The following is a 17220-nucleotide window of genomic DNA, read 5'->3' as shown; positions in this document are numbered from 1 at the left end:
CATCGGGATTTCAGCTTCCTAGGAAATAACTTTAGCCTTAAATTAAACAACAACACCTTCTAACCTTCTTTAAACTCGGGAGGTTGTATATGACTATCATGCCATCTCTTTGATCTTTCTCTACACATTTTGGCATTCTCATAGGAAAACAACCTTAGCTCTTCCAACTCATCAAGTTGTAACATCCTTATCTCACCAGCTTGCTTAAGATTAAAATTTAACTGCTTCAATGCTCAGTGAGCTTTATTCTCCAATTCTAATGGCAAATGATATGCCTTTCCAAAGACTAATCGATAAGGATTCATTCCTAACGGAGTCTTGAATGTTGTTCGATAGGCCCATAATGCATCATCGATCCTTCGAGACCAATCTTTTCTGTTAGGGGGTACTACCTTTTCAAGGATACCTTTGATTTCACGGTTCACTCTTTCAACTTGTCCATTAGACTAGGGGTAATATGCAGTAGCAATCTTGTGCTTCACATCATATTTGTCAAGAAACCACTTAAGTCATTTATTAACAAAGTGAGAACCTTCATCACTAATAATAGCTCTTGGTGTCCCAAATCGAGTAAACACATGCTTATGTAGGAATCACATGACTACCTTAGCATCATTTGTAGGGTATGTTCAGCTTCAACCCACTTTGATACATAGTCCACAACAACTAAGATGTATTTGTTCCCATATGAAGAAGGAAATGGGCCTAAGAAGTGAACGCCCCATACATCGAAAAATTCAATCTCCAAAATGTTTGTTAAGGGCGTCTCATTCCTCCTTGATATATTGTTGGTTCTCTGACACTTATCACAGTTTTTCACATAAGCGTAAGCATCTTTAAATAGTGTAGGCCAAAAGAAACCTGCTTGCAAAATCTTTGTTGCAGTACGTGAACCACCAAAGTGTCCCCCACTTGGAGATGAATGGCAATGATATAAGACCTCAGCAATCTCACTTTCGGATTATATTATTTGTACACTGTTTAAACAAAAATGGATCCTCCCAAAAATAATGCCGACTAGCATGAAGGAATTTCTTCCTTTGTTGGTATGTCATTTCTCGAGGAATTATTCCACATGCAAGATAATTGGAAAAATCAGCAAACTGGTTTCATGAATTCGAATTACCTCAAATAAGTGCTCATTTGGGAAATTCTCGTTGATAGGCACACCAGACTGGTTTACCCTATCTTGCTCTAACCTCGACAGATGATCAACTACTTAATTTTTGACACCTTTTCTGTCTTAAATTTCAAGGTCAAATTCTTGGAGTAAAAGTATCGAATGAATAGCCTTGGTTTTGCATATTTCTTTGTGAGCAAGTATTTAATGGCCGTATGGTCAGTAAATATTGTAACTTTGGTACCTATAAGTTATGAACGAAATTTTTCAAAAGCAAAAACTATAGCAAATAGTTCCTTTTCAGTTACCGTATAATTGATTTGGGCTTCCGTCAATGTTCTACTTGTATAGTAAAAGGGGTGGAATACTTTATTTCTTCTTTGACCCATCACAGCTCTAACAACATAATCACTTGCATCACACATCAACTCAAAAGGTGAGTTCCAATCAGGTGTAACGATTATTGGGGCTGTAATTAATCGATTCTTTAGATCTTCAAAAGCTTCCTAACATGCTTTGTTGAAATTGAACACTGTTTCTTTCTCTAACACAGCGGCTTAGAAATTTTTGAGAAATCCTTGATAAACCTTCGGTAAAACCTGGCATGGCCAAAGAAACTTCTGATTCCTTTCACATTAATTGGGCCCGGTAATCTTTCAATTACGTCCACCTTTGCTTTGTCAACTTCAATTCCTTTCTTTGAGATCTTGTGACCTAAAACAATTCCTTCATTAACCATAAAATGACATTTTTCTCAATTAAGGACAAGTTTCGCCTCTTCGTATCTCTTCAGTACCTTAGCCAAATTAGTCAAGCAGATATCATACGTGTTACCAAAAACAAAAAAATCATCCATGAAAACCTCGACGAAATTTTTGACCATATCAGTAAATATTGCCATTATGCATTGTTGAAAAGTTGCAGGTGCATTGCATAAACCAAAAGGCATTCGCCTAAAAGAAAACGTACCATACGGACAAGTAAAGGTTGTTTTATGTTGGTCCTCTGGGGTTACAACTATTTGGTTATATCCTGAATAGCCATCTAAAAACAATAAAATTCATTACTTGCTAGTCGATCTAACATCTGATCCATAAAAGGCAACGGAAAATGGTCCTTCCTCGTAGCTTTGTTTAACTTTTTGTAATCAATACAGATTCTCCAACTGGTAACAGTTCTCGTTGGAATTAACTCGTCATGCTCATTTTCAACAATTGTGATTCCACATTTCTTCGGCACACACTACACTGGACTTACCCATGAACTATTTGAAATAGGATAGATGTTTCCTGCATCTAACCATTTAATCACTTCCTTTCTCACAAATTCTTTCATAATAGGATTGAGCCTCCTTTACCCATCAATTTGATCTCTTTCACCTTCTTCTAAAATGATTTTATGCATGCAAAAAGAAGGGCTTATACCTTGAATGTCAGCTATGGTCCAACCAATTGCTTTATTAAATTTCTTTAGAATAGCAATTAGTTTCTCCTCTTGATCTTTTGTCAATTCCACTAAAATAATCACAGACATAGTAGAACAATCACCTAAATACACGTATTTCAAATGGGAAGGAAGTACCTTTAGTTCGAGTTTAGGTGGTTCTTCGATTGACAACTTGGGTTGTACAAATTCTCTGACTTCCAACTCGAACGGTTCAAACCGTGTGGATTGAATATAATTTCTCGGATTGGCTTTCATCAAAGCCATATTTTCTTCACCTTATTCATCCTCCAAAGGGTCAAGATCTAAAGATATCTCCAATGGATCTTCTTCAAAATTGCTTCCCAAAGAAACCAAGGTTTCTATCTCTTCCATAACTGAACACTCCTTTGTCGGATCGGGAAATTTCATTGCTTTAAGAATGTTAAAGGTTACATGATCATCGTGAACTCACATGGTGAGTTCATCTTTCTGTACATCAATTAATGTTCTTCCCGTGGCTAGGAAAGGTCTCCCAAGGATAATTGGTACCTCCTTATCTGCTTCAAAATCTAAAATAATGAAATCAGTAGGAAAAATAAATTTATTGACTCTTACCAAAACATCCTCGATCTTTCCTTCGGGATATGCTAAAAATCGATCCGCTAGCTAAAGCGTCACAGTTGTAAGTCTTACTTTACCTATTCCTAACATCTTGAAAATAGACTTAGGCATCAAGTTGATACTCGCTCCTAAGTCACATAAAGCTGTACCACAGTAAGATTCGCCAATGTTACAGGGTATAGTAAAGCTTCCTAGGTCTTTCAATTTTGGTGGCAGTTTGTTTTACAGGAACGCACTGCACTCCTTTGTCAAAGCAATAGTCTCATACTCAATCATTTTTTCTTGGATAGTATATCCTTCATAAACTTAACATAATTTGGCATTTTTTTAAAGCCTCCACCAATGGAATATTGATGTGTAACTGCTTCAGAACATCTAAAAACTTCTTGAATTACACCTCTTGTTTCTGCTTGTGTTGCTGCAATCTTTGTGGATATGGAGGTGATGGAACTTTCGGTTGAACCAGACACCTTTTCTGAGTAGGTAAATCTACATCCAAAGAAGATGTTAAAATATCTGAATTCACTACGTCAGGGTTTACCTTGTTAGACTTTGCAGACTTTGATTCCTTTGGTGTAGGAACTTCAACAGCTGGTTGACTTTCCTCCTTTTCAACATGCTCATCATCAATATAAATCAATCGAGGTTCCAAAGTCTTTCCACTTTGCAATGCCACTGCCTTAATATGTTCTTTACCCAAATTTCTTAGAGTCTTAGTATCGATCGGCAAGGTTCCTTGCGGTCTATTACGAAGCTCCGTAGCCAACTGACCCATTTGGTTTTCCAAATTTTCAGTGTTGCTGCTTGGCTTTGGATCAAAGCGTCATTCTTTTCCATGTACGCTTTCAACATGTTCTCCAAACTGTTCAATGCCTTAGCTTGAGGTGGTTTTAGAGCTTTCTGATTAAACCTTTGAGATTGGTTGGGTCTTTGCTGCAATAAGTTATTGTTCGGTCCATTTCCTTGGTTGCTCCAAGAAAAGGTAAGATGATTATGCCATGAAGGATTGTAGAAGTTGGACTGGGGTCCTTGTCCACTCCTATTGTGATATTGGTTCCTCACATAGTAAATTGACTCAGGATTTGAGGGAAAATTCTCAAAAGAATGACCTTCCCTACAGTACACATAGGAAATTATTTCAAACGGGCTTGGTGGCTGATCTGCAAAATTATTAGTACTATTAGCGATTAACTGTTTTAACATAGAGGAAATAGATAATACCTGAGCTGATAATGAAGTGAGGGAGTCAACTTCATGAACTCTGGCTACACATCTTCCTGAAGCTGTTCGATTTGTTGGCCATTGATAGTTATTACTTGCGATCCTCTTGATGATCTCATAAGCCTCATTATAAGACTTAGACAAAATTGCACCATTCGTGGAAGCATCTACCATCGATCTTTTATGTGCATTGAGACTATTATAGAATGTCTCCAACTGGATACAATGAGGAATCCCATGGTGAGGACACTTATGAAGTAACTCCTTGAATCGCTCCCAAGCCTCATACAAAGACCCATCATCCAGTTGCTAGAAATTTGTGATCTCGTTCCTCAACTTAGCATTTTTGCTAGGTGGGAAATACTTAACCAAAAATCCTTCTGCTAATTCTTGCCATGTAGATATGGAAATTGGTGGCAATGAATTGAGCCATGCTCGTGCTCGATCTCGCACCGAGTATGGAAACAACTTCAACCTCAGTGCATCTTCAGTCACACCGGCTATCTTGAATGAATCACCCACCTCCATAAACAATCGAAGGTGGAGATGTGGATCTTCCTTGGGCATACCACTAAATTGGCCCACCGTTTGTAGCATTTGAAACATCACTTGTTTCAATTCAAAATGGGTTACCTCAATATCTGGCCTTCTAATTCCTATATTTAACTTGCTAAAAAGTGGCAAAGCATATTGTCTGATGCATTGATCCCTATCATCGGTAATGAGGATAGGATTTCGTACATCATCGGCTTCATTACCTTGGTCTTGATTCTAATTTCCAAGGTCCATCTCGACTTCTCTTTGAGTAGTTCGTTCATGTCTTCTTTGTCTGAAACTTCGCTCAATTTTAGGGTCTAAAGGGAGTAAATTGATAATTCGATCTATGCTCATAAGCACCTGAGAAGAAAATCACAAAAATTAAAAAGAATAAGTTAATAATTTTAGAAATAAATCAAATTGAAAATAAATAATTTCAAGAAAAAAATGACTATGGCAATAGTTGACAATCCCCGGCAACGAAGCCAAAAACTTGTAATGCTCGGGTTTGTGCAAGTGTACACAGTCGTTATCAAGTAATAAGTAAGTATCAAGTTATTGTCTCCATATGGATTGTATTTGTGCTAAATAACTTAATTTGTAAAATTATATTAACAATTTGAAAAATAAAAACAAAATATAGTTGAGAAGTGGTATAAACTAGATGCAATGATCCCTAATGTAAATTATCCTAATATGTAGACTTTATGAAAGAAATAGATTTTAGCAAAATTTAACACAATTTGCAACAATTATAACATAAATAAAGTAGGACAATTACTTTAATTAAACTTAATTTATTATCATCATGCTTAATAATATTCGGAAAAACATTCCATGGTAACTCGATCTTTCATGAGTTTCGAAACCAAATTAGGTCCTTTCAAAATCCTTTACTTAGTAAATACGCATTTTACTGATCCTTATTTACTAAGGGTTTCTTAGCATTTGTGTGAGGTAATAGGGACGTGTTAGGTTTGAAACAATTTAATCACACAAATCTAAAAACTATGCAAATAACAGAGCCTGGTTAGGGTTGTTATGCAACCTACAATTTAATCGGGTTAGGATCTAAATTGAGCATCCACATTTCAATTATGCGTCCATTAGCCGTCGTCTGGTTAAGATCACTCAGCTAATTCAGGTGCATTTCAATCACGTATGAATGAAATACAGACTTGATTTTAATTGAAAACATGATCGATTGAGGCACAAACATTATAAGCATGAAGCAAATAAATATTATTTAATTAAAATAATCATCCTAGCTTAAATAAAATTAAGCTATCATTGTTGTAAACAAGAATAAAGAACTCATAGAAAACATCTTTAAATTAAATTAAAGAAAAGAAAGATTAAACCCAATTCAGAGTGGCTGTCACCTAAGACTCTGACTGACGAGGCTCCTTCGCTTCTTTGCGTTGTTCCTTTGCTGATGGCTCTCCAAGGTGGCTAAACAAGGGCTCTTTAAGAGGCTAATTTGCTAAAATTTTTATGCAAGGATGATGATAGGTGTGAGAGCTAAGAGAGTTGAGAGAGAGGATGAGAGATGAGAGGGAAGAGGGATGAAGTGAGAAATGAGCTCTTATTATAGGTGAGGCAAGGGAGTTAGTTTGCTAAAATTAGGAGTGCCCATCCTTTTAAACCTTCTCCAAAAGTGGCCGGCCATGAATTGAGGAAATGTGACTGATTTTCCTTGGTTTTTGGTCAATTTGAATGCTACAACAACTCAAGACTAAAACTCGGTTTCCAACAAATATTCATGTAAATCTCTAATTTCATCAACTCTTTAAGGGCCTTGTATAATTAAACCAAAACTTGGTTTATAATCAGCCATGTGCAGCCAAAAATTGGGTTGATTTGGTCCTCACTTTGGATGGTTTTGCAATTAGAAGAAAACTCTCAGACCTGTCAAAAATAGTAGATAGTTTAGAGGACCAAATGAATTAATTTAACCACTTTAATTAATCAATTTACTTAATTAATTGAACCCAATTTTATTAATGAAGTACTTAAAATGAATTATTAAAATATAACATTATATTTTACTATTTAATTTAATCATGCATGGCCAACTTCATAGCTTAAAAATATAATATGCTTAAATTAATATAAAATAAACCATTTTATGCATGAACACTATATAATAAAACATAAAATAACATCTTAACAATTTCTATGTCCTAATTTCATATTTTCACACATTTCATTAATTTATTAAATAATTACTTGGTTTTAACAACAAATTTAAGTAAAAAGGTGATGAATTATATCGGAAAAATCCTATATATATTTTCATTTACAATGGACATAATGCAACATATGCAGTGGCAGCAACAAGCTTTCTGGAAATACTCAAAAATAAGGGATAACTCGATGAGAAGTGCTCTTACAAAAATTTACAATGGCCCATTTATTTTTGTGTCTGAGTTTCCAGATTACATATTTGAACCATGGAGCCCAATATCGAAAAAGGAGCGAAGTGATTCATGCAAAGACAATAATGATGGAGCAAAAGATGAGTCGAATTCGGAAGGATCTGCACATAAATAAAGGGGGATCTCGACTTTATTTCATTTATGTTCTTAGGTTATTTTAGGATACAGTTAATTAGGAATTTTTGCATAATAAAACAAGAGATGGAAATCATTAATAAAATTGAACAAGTCGCGAAGTATAAAGTGTGGCAATAGATATATACATGTCTAGGATTGGATTTAGAAAGAGCTTGGTACTTAAGCAGTCAAATTGACTAGCCTACTCTTTTCTAGAATCCTACTTGGTGTATAGTATCGATTCGTTTTAAACAATGAGGACATTGTTCATTTTAAGTACGAGACCGAAAAATTTAAATTATTTCCACTCAGAATAAATAGTTCTTTTAATTATGATTAGGATATATTTTGTTCAATAATTTTAAATTTTGTTAAGTATGCTAAACTTCAGTATAAATAAAGTTTTATTATTTCAATAAATTGTTATGTTAGTTGAATAATGATCTAAATGTATTTTTAATAAAGCATGTAAATTGTACCATAAAATTGTTAGTTCCTTAAGAAAGGTAGGCATGCATGAAAGTTTAAGTCTCTAGAATTGGCTTAGTAGTTTCTTGAGGCGAAATCCTAAGAAGCATGGAATGTTGAAAATGATTTAGGCAACTCTTGTTTAGACCGCTTGAGCCTTTCAACCTAACCTTGATGAAATTTTATCCTTTGAAACCCAACTATGAGACTATACGGCCTAATTTTATTTGAACCCCTACAATATTTAGCCATTACTTCTCTCTTAATTATCTTTAAATTGTCCCAAACACTAGACCTAGTACTATTCAGAATATTCTTTGAAAATAATTTTGAGGGAGTTGAAAGAAGTATCAAATGCTCTAAAAATTGTAGTACATACAGTAAAATGCTAAAAAAAAAGAGCACATGTACTTGAAAGAAAATAGATGTACAAATGAGCATGTGAAAGCAAAGTAAGCTGGTGTATTGAGGGAAATTATTCCAAATGTCCGATTGAAGTTGAGTCTAGGGTTTAAAAGCCTAAATTTATCTATCTTTTACCTACCTCTAGCCTAGCTATGTTATAACCTTTTTAAAGACCTATTGATTCAAGTTTTCTATGCTACCTACATTAGTGGAGAGAAATTGCTATGTTCAACATATGAAGACATAAGTTAAACTTAATGATTGCAGCTTAATCTTGAATAAGGAAATAAAATCAAATTGGTAAGGGTTAACAGGTCTTGTTAAGGAAGCGTTTAGTCTAATTGTGCTATCATAATAGTTGTTGAGATTAATTTGAATGATATGTATACTTAAGTAGAATAACTATAAAATTTCTTATTTTTGAGCATAAGTATATTAAATTCATAATTCTGGGAAGAATGTTATTCGGAAGGAACTTTTCAAAGGTGTTTTTTGAGTAATTCTTTTTAATTCATGCATTACTCGGGACGAGCAATGAATTAAGTTTGGGGTGTGGAAACACGGAAATTTACACATTTTTCATACCTTTTTTAACTTAAAATCATACAGTTTCGATAAAATTCTTGTCGAAAAAATAATTATTTTTTAAAAAATAATTAAATTGCACTTAAAATATGAACATGTTGAATTTTAGTTAATTTTATAACTAATTTTGATGAATTTTGGTTATTTTCGACAAATTTGCACAAATGGCGAAAAATGGCTTAGTAGACACTACTAGAAGCACTAAACCGAGAAGCAGTTTGAAGTATCGAGGTGAACTAAATTTCAGCCTAAGACGGTCCAAAATTATATGTATTAATTAATAATATAATTAATTTTAATTTATATCCAATTTAATTTGGGTTAATAAATTATTATTAATTAATGATGAAAAAGTGGTCCAGTTGAACTAAACCGAGTGTGAACCGAACCGACCAAGAAATTGACAGCCCAAAAACTGTCACAAGAGCTGACCCAAAACAACTTATTATCTGATTATTTAAGCTTGCAAAGAGGCCCTTGAAGACTTGTTCAAGTTGCATTCAAACCCCTCCACAATTGGTGGCTTTACAGATTTGCCCCAAGCCTAAATTAGTAAAGTTAAAAGCATCAACCTTGCCACATGTGTGGCCGGCCAAGGGAGGGCTATTTGGCTGATAATTTTAGCTATCTTTAGTAGCCCTCCGCAACTATAAAAACCCCCTTAGGCTGGTCATTTTAAAACATACCTCAAACATTCACATCTTTCCTCTCTTCTCTCCACTTTCTCTCTTCTTTTCCATTCCAAAATTCCCATGCTCTCTTATCGATTTCTCCTCTTGGAAAGGGGAATTCATCAGCTATTTGGAGCAAAAATTAAGTGTTCATAGTAGCCTTGGTCAACGAGGACAACGGAGAAGGAAGAATGGAGTAACTAGTCAAGGCACAAAAAAATACTGGATTTGATTCTTGTTCCCTATCTGTTTAATTTTTGTTGTTGTTATGCTGAACATATCTATGAATATTTATGTTGTTGGTATGGTTAATTTAATCAATTTAGCTTGAATTTAATTCGTGTTAGGTTTATTGCATTTCATTTGTTAAAATTATTAAAATTGTGTTTTGTTGTTATAGGCCTCAGTAAGATGCTTGATTAAGTAAAATCATGACTAAGTTATTCTTGCATTACAATTGTTAGGTAACTAATGAATTAATTATTTAAATGGATTGAAATTGTCATTAATGGGCACAGTACTTAATCACTGCATGTTTAATCATCTAAGGTAGCTGAGGGTTAGATTAGCAACGGTATCTAACGATACATTTGCCTTGCATAACTTGCAAGATTATTGTGATTAAATTGTTTCAAGGTAAGGATACTTTGTTACCTCACATAGTCTTTTATGTGCTTATTAAATCGAGTTAATTGTTTGAATTGACATAAGGATATGTATAAGATATTATTTTGATTTAATATGTATGTATGTGCAATAACATATTTGCCTATTAAGATTTGTTTAATTAGTTGAATTGACATAGGGATATAGTCAAGAGATATATGGATTTTGGTAGGTGAGTATGTTCTTAAGTTAGCAAATTACTGAGTTGTCGTGAACTTATTTGTAGCAATGTAAACATGAGTTTAATAATTATAAGTTAAGAAATGTAGTTAATCTAACACAATGATGTTAGCTTGATTAAAATCATATTTTGAAATCGTGCATTTGAGATTTATTTATTTAGTTTACTTAGTTTAAAATCTTAGTTTTTAATCACCCTCTTCAAATAAAATATTTTTCTTCACCAAAGTGTTTTAAATAACATTCATATATAATTCTTTTCACGGTCCCTGTAGGTACGATAACTCGACATTTACTTGTCACTTTATTACTTGTTGCGATTGTGTATACTTGCACATTTCCGTCGTTCCAATCCCCAACATGAATCTTTAGCAGAATACGAAGTGCTCACAAGGTACAAAAGTATAGGTGATTGTCGAAGCAATAAAATTCAATGTATATCTTACCCAGCATCACTTCTCTATTTAATTAGAGACTTGAACATGCATATTAACCTCACCTTCCGATGATGGCAATATGACACTATTAAGAACAAGTGGACTAAATTCCTCTAATCCTCACTCAAATTTCGTTTAAATGCTTGTTTGCTCAAACTGTCACTACACTTTCCAGTTTTAGTGACTGCAATAACACATTCGCGTTAAAAAATATTCAAACCCCAAGATTAAACAATAAAAGTAAGATTAGATAAGATAACATTTCACCAAGAATTCATCAGTACTTACATTCAATAAAAAATCAGAGAGTAATCATCAGCATTTAGAAAGAAATAAGAAAGAATCGACTGGAGAATACTATCCCTAGACAACTCGATTGAATCTCTCTATTCCCTCTTGTCGCACACTTAGGTCTCCTCATTAGGAGCTAGTCTACATTTTGTTCCTCATTAGGAGCTAGTCTACATTTTGTTTTCACGTTGGCTCACTCGTGAGAAACTTAAGCTGCCATGGCCCCAAGCTTTAATGTAGGATAATGAAAATGATGATCTAAAAAAAAGCTAAAAGAGCCACATATTTCTTCTCACGTCCACCATTTATGTCCTCCTCCACAGTACAAGTGTCATTTCCCGAAAATTATTCTATCCTTGTACGTACAGGTTGATTATACCAGACTAAAAAGCTCACACAGTTTTGGTTCTTAGTTGGAAAGCTGTTAGGTGCGGCGAAAATTCTGGACGAAATCAAGAATTAACTTTGTAGCGGCATTTCGAGCATCTGTTAGGTGCGGTGACAATTCTAGACGCAATCTAGAATTACCTCATGCATCGACATTAATGCAATAAGATAGCAAAATTAAAGATAAAGTAGGCCAGGATTCGCTGAGTTATAAAATGCAATTTACTAAACTAAAAATGGTAAAATGTATGATAAGGATAACTAAATGGGAAAGGGGAAAAACCTATGTTCTTTATTGTGCTATCACACCCCAAACTTGAGTTTTTACTTATCCTCAAGTAAAACAGAAACTAGCAAGGCTACAAAAATTTTTCTAAGGCAAATGATCATTCTAGCAACTTGAACCCTTTAAATTCCCAATGGAGGAATCCCATTTAGATGAAAGAATGTTGCATCAAAAATTCATAAGCATGAATGAATAAGGATGAAATTTCATCAATGCTAGCATCATGCTTTAAACCCTTAGTTCTATCTACCATTGCAACATTTATTGTACAATACTAAGTATTTATATACATTTTTTTTGGAATAAGGGATATCGTTGCATTACTATACCCTTGTTCTTGAGAAGTAACGATGGGGTGCAACAAACCCCTAGGGAATACGTAATTGCACCTACACACACTCATATAGTGATAGCCTTTAGCTAGGTTGATTTTTCTAACGCTTGTATTGGAGTGTTCCTTTTTTAACATTCCATACTACACCCACTTTTATGTGTCTCTACTTTATAACTATATATACATATATAATCAGCTGTAAAAAGCAGATTCATTCCAGATTTAAGGGATGATGGTAGTCATCCATTACTAATGCAACCTAATCCATTCATCAAAGAATTGAAGCTGCAACCATCTGTCAAATTTATCCAACTCATTTATTGATAATTTATATGATTCAAGAATTAAGCATCGAATGTAACAAAAATTTTTTTGAACAATTTTCATTAACTATGATTAAACCTTTCATGCTTCATTTCCAAAATCAAAAATTTTGAAATGTGGGTGTATTTCCAAGCCCCATGTGCATTCCCCCAAGCTTAAAGTTCGCATTGTCCCCATTGCACGAACATGAAAATGTAATGACAATAAAAATGTAATTACAATATATACTTATCAAAATAAAACCTATAGCTACATGAAATGCATGAATACTATAATTAAAGCTTAAAATAAACTAACTTAGTTATCCGCCACTGTCAATGTGACTGCATGATGTTTCTTTCTCCTCCTTTTCTTCTCCTCATTCTTTTATTTTTTATCCTTAGAGCGCTTTTTTTTCTTTTCTTTAGGCTTTGCACGATCTTTGGATTGCTCCTCAGTGCCCGTCTCAGCCTTGACATCATCGGTTGCTATCTTTGTAAGAGAGGCCACTTGGAGTGGTCCAGTGTAAACCATTATTGCCAATGAATTACATTGCTCATCATTGGTTACCTCAGCAACTTTCGCTGGTCTCTCTCTAGTTCGCTCCAAATTATGAATATTTGCACCCACAGACTTGGGTGCAGTGACAATCTTCTCAATAGAATCTTATTATTCTATTTTCTTTTTCATTGTCAGCAACTTCTTCTTCTTTAGCAATAACTTTCTCTTCTGCAACAACTTCCTCTTCAACAACAGTGTCCTCTTGATCAACAAAAATACCTCCCTTAAACAAGCTATCAATCTTTCGCAGGCATTCTTCAATGTCCCTAGATTACTCTTCTTTCTCAGTATCAGAGACCATGACAATGGGTGAGGGTGCCACCGATCTATCTCAATCTTCTAAGTTGTCATCTGAGGAAAAGGGGTTATAATTGGGAATGATTGGTGGAAACACAGGGAATTCTGGTAGTAGGGATGGGCTCAGTTGACCTAATGTGGCTACAATAGAACTGTTTCAGGCTCTAGTATAAGCATAAAACAAATTCTAGGATTTCTCCATATCTTCAATTTTAGCGGCAAGCCTGATATGCCTATTGTTGATCGAATTGATCATTTTTCGACATCTTTCAGTTTTTACAATAATGATGTCTCTACATTCAGATTTTTTCCGTTTCTTTTGACTTTGGCTTTGCCCTATCTTATCTTGCTGGTTTCCACCTTCTTCAATATCGGTATGTCTTTGCCTCGAGTCATTCTTTCTACAGAGGCTTCATTGATTGGGCCTTTATTTTCCAAGACTTCCTCACCAGCACGAGACACGATTCCTCTTTGTTGGCACAATAACATCACTAGTGATGGGAAAAATAAGATCCCAGCCTGCCTTGCAGTGCAATCAACTATTTCTTATGAAGTATTGCACTTACACCAAATTTTCAATCCTTGACAATAGAATGTATCAGATACATTCTGTCTATGGTGACTGTGGTGCTTTGACCCGAAGATGCATTACGATTGAAGTTGTTCCCATATTCACTAAGGGACAGAGCTCGAGCTTGGTTGAACTCATTAACACCAAACTCAATTTCAACATGGCAAGAGTTAGTAGAAAAATTCCTTATGAAGTATTTCCCGCCTAGCAAGAGGCTAAGTTGAGGAACGAGATCACTGGTTTCCAACAAATGGATTATGAGTCATTGTATGAGGCATGGGAAAGGTACAAAAAATTATTATGAAAGTGCCCTCATCACAGAATCCCACATTGCATACAACTTGAGACATTTTATAATGGTCTCAATGCTCACACGAGGATGGTAGTGGACGCTTCTACTAATGGTGCTCTCCTTTCTAAGTCTTATAATGAGGCTTATGAAATCATTGAGAGGATTGCCAACAAAAATTATCAATGGCCAACCAATTGAGCAGTGTCAAGAAGATGAGCCACTGGAATACATGAAGTAGATGCTCTTATTTCACTCGCATCTCAAGTATCATCAGTATCCTCAATGTTAAAAAATATTACTACTAATGGGTGTAATAATTTTACAACATAGCCACTGAATCAATTTGAAAATGTAGCCTGTGTTTATTATAGGGAAGGACATTTGTTCGAAGAATGTCCATCGAACCCAGAATCTGTGTATTACATAGGTAACCAGAACCAAAATCAAGGAAGGCAAGGGCTGCAATCCAATTTCTATTACCCATCATGGCAAAACCACCCGAATTTTTCCTAGAGTAACCATGAGGCAGGAACCAGTAACAATTATGTCCAACCTAGATCGACCCAGCCATCTAGTTTTTCCTAACAAGCTCAGAAACTAACCCAAGCTGAACCATCCAATAGCCTAGAGAATCTATTGAAGGCATAAATGGCGAAAAATGATGCCTCTCTAAGGAATTTGGAGAATCAAGTGGGCTAGCTTGCAACTGAACTTAGAAACTGACCACATGGTGCTTTTCCTAGTGATACGAAGAATCCGTGGAATCCAAGGAGGGACCATTTTAATGCGTTAACATTGAGGAGTGGAAAGACTTTAGAGCCGAATTCTGTCGAAGTTGACAAGAAGCCAGCTGACGCTCAAGACTTAGAGGAAGTTCAATCGAGTGTTGAAATTCCAATTTCACCAAAAATTTAATCTGTAAAATTTGTCAAGGTAACTTCTGAACCAACTAATTCTGATCAACTAATAACTCCGTTAGATGCAGAATTGCCACAGAAAATGAATCAACCAGTTCTAGTAAAGAAACCTCCACCACCCTACCTTCAAAGGCTTCAGAAGCAGAACTAGGAAATTCAATTCAAAAAGTTCCTAAACATACTCAAGCAACTTCATATCATCATCCCGTTGGTTGAAGCACTTGAACAAATGCTGAACTACGTTAAATTTATGAAGGATATCCTGTCTAAAAATCGAAGGCTTGGAGAATTTGAGACGGTAACCCTAACGAAGGAATGTCGTGCATATCTTCAAGACAAACTACCCCCAAAATTGAAGAATCCTGGATGTTTTACCATACCTTGCAATATTGGAGCAACATATTGTTGTAAGGCACTATGTGACTTTGGTGCGAGTATTAACTTGATGCCCATGTCAATATTTAGAAATTTGGGGATAGGTGAAGTTAGACCTACTACGGTTACACTTCAATTAGCAGATCGATCCTTAGCACATCTAGAAGGAAAAATCGAGGACGTATTGGTACGTGTAGACAAATTTATCTTTCTAGCTGACTTTGTGATTCTAGACTTTGCAGCAGACAAAGAGGTGCCAATCATCCTAGGAAGACAATTCTTAGCAACCGGAAGGACCCTTATTGATGTGCAGAAAGACATGCTTACTATGCGTGTTCAAGATGATCATGTAATATTTAACGTTTTTAAGTCCATGTGATTTCCTGACACAATGAATGATTGTTCTGTAGTGTCTGATTTAGAGGATTTAATTATGGAGAAGGAACTCAATTATGTTGAGGACCCATTGGAACAAATTTTGACATCAGATCCTCCAAATGAGGAAGAGGAGGATGACTACTTAGCTTTGTTAGAAGCTAATCAAAGGGGATTTAATCCATAATTTTGGTTTGAACTTTGGAGTTAGAGAAAAGGGATTAAGCCCAACCAAAAGCATCAATCGAGAAGCCACCTAAATTAGAACTGAAGGTACTTCCTTCACATTTGAAATATGTTTATTTAGGTAACTCTTTTACTCTGCCTGTGATTGTTTCAGTAGAATTAACTACTAAACAAGAAGGGAAACTCATCTTGGTGTTGAAATAATTCAAGAAGGCTATCGGATGGACCATAGCCGATATTCGTAGAATTAGTCCATCTGTATGCATGCACCAGATTATCTTAGAAGATGGTGAAAAAGGGACGATTGATGGACAACGAAGACTAAACCCTATCATGAAGGATGTAGTCGAGAAAGAAATCATCAAGTGGTTAGATGCGGGTATAATTTACCCTATATTAGATAGTTCATGGGTAAGTCCGATCCAATGCGTGCTAAAAAAAAGAGGTATCACAATCTTTGAAAATGAGAATAACGAGTTGACACCGACTAGAACGGTTACGGGATGGACAATTTGCATCGATTATCGGAAGCTCAACAAGGCAACTAGAAAAAAATCACTTTCTTTTGCCGTTTTTGGACCAGATGCCAGATAGACTCGTAGGGCGAGACTATTACTATTTTCTTGATGGATACTAGGGGTATAATCAGATTATAGTAGCACCAGAAGATCAACACATGCAACATTCACCTGCCCATATGGTACATTTGCATTTAGGTGCATGTCATTTGGTTTATGTAATGCACCTACTACATTTCAAAGATGTATGATGTCTATTTTTCTGATGCAGTTGAGAAATATTTGGAATTTTTTATGGATGATTTTTTAGTATTCAAAGATGCATATCATAATTGCCTGGCCAATCTAGCCAAGGTACTGAGGCGATGGGAAGAAACAAACCTTGTACTTAACTGGGAAAAGTTCCATTTCATAGTACGAGAAGGTATTATTCTAGGGCATCGAATAATAAGACATGGAATCGAGGTAGATAAAGCAAAGGTAAATGTTATTGAGAAACTCCCACCTCTAATATCTGTAAAGGGTGTTAGGAGCTTTTTGGGCCACGCCGATTTCAATTGAAGATTCATCAAGGACTCTCCAAAGCTGCTAAACCCTTATGCAAATTATTAGAGAAGGACACGACATTTAAATTTG

General features: G+C 35.2%; 2 non-coding genes across 2 annotated transcripts; one reads left to right on the top strand and one right to left on the bottom strand.

Annotated features, from left to right (window-relative positions):
• The first annotated feature begins 4619 nt into the window (after window positions 1–4619).
• Window positions 4620–4726, top strand: LOC121220669 (small nucleolar RNA R71). Its single transcript, XR_005917888.1, has one exon. It is a non-coding gene; the product is annotated as a small nucleolar RNA R71 (small nucleolar RNA).
• Window positions 4727–14138: 9412 nt separating this feature from the next.
• LOC121220523 (small nucleolar RNA R71) lies at window positions 14139–14245 on the bottom strand. Its single transcript, XR_005917732.1, has one exon. It is a non-coding gene; the product is annotated as a small nucleolar RNA R71 (small nucleolar RNA).
• Between the last annotated feature and the right edge of the window lie 2975 nt (window positions 14246–17220).

The sequence above is a fragment of the Gossypium hirsutum genome, chromosome D08 (assembly GCF_007990345.1).
Source record: "Gossypium hirsutum isolate 1008001.06 chromosome D08, Gossypium_hirsutum_v2.1, whole genome shotgun sequence".
Taxonomy (NCBI): Eukaryota; Viridiplantae; Streptophyta; class Magnoliopsida; order Malvales; family Malvaceae; genus Gossypium; species Gossypium hirsutum.
This window is presented reverse-complemented; position numbering and strand designations above follow the sequence as displayed.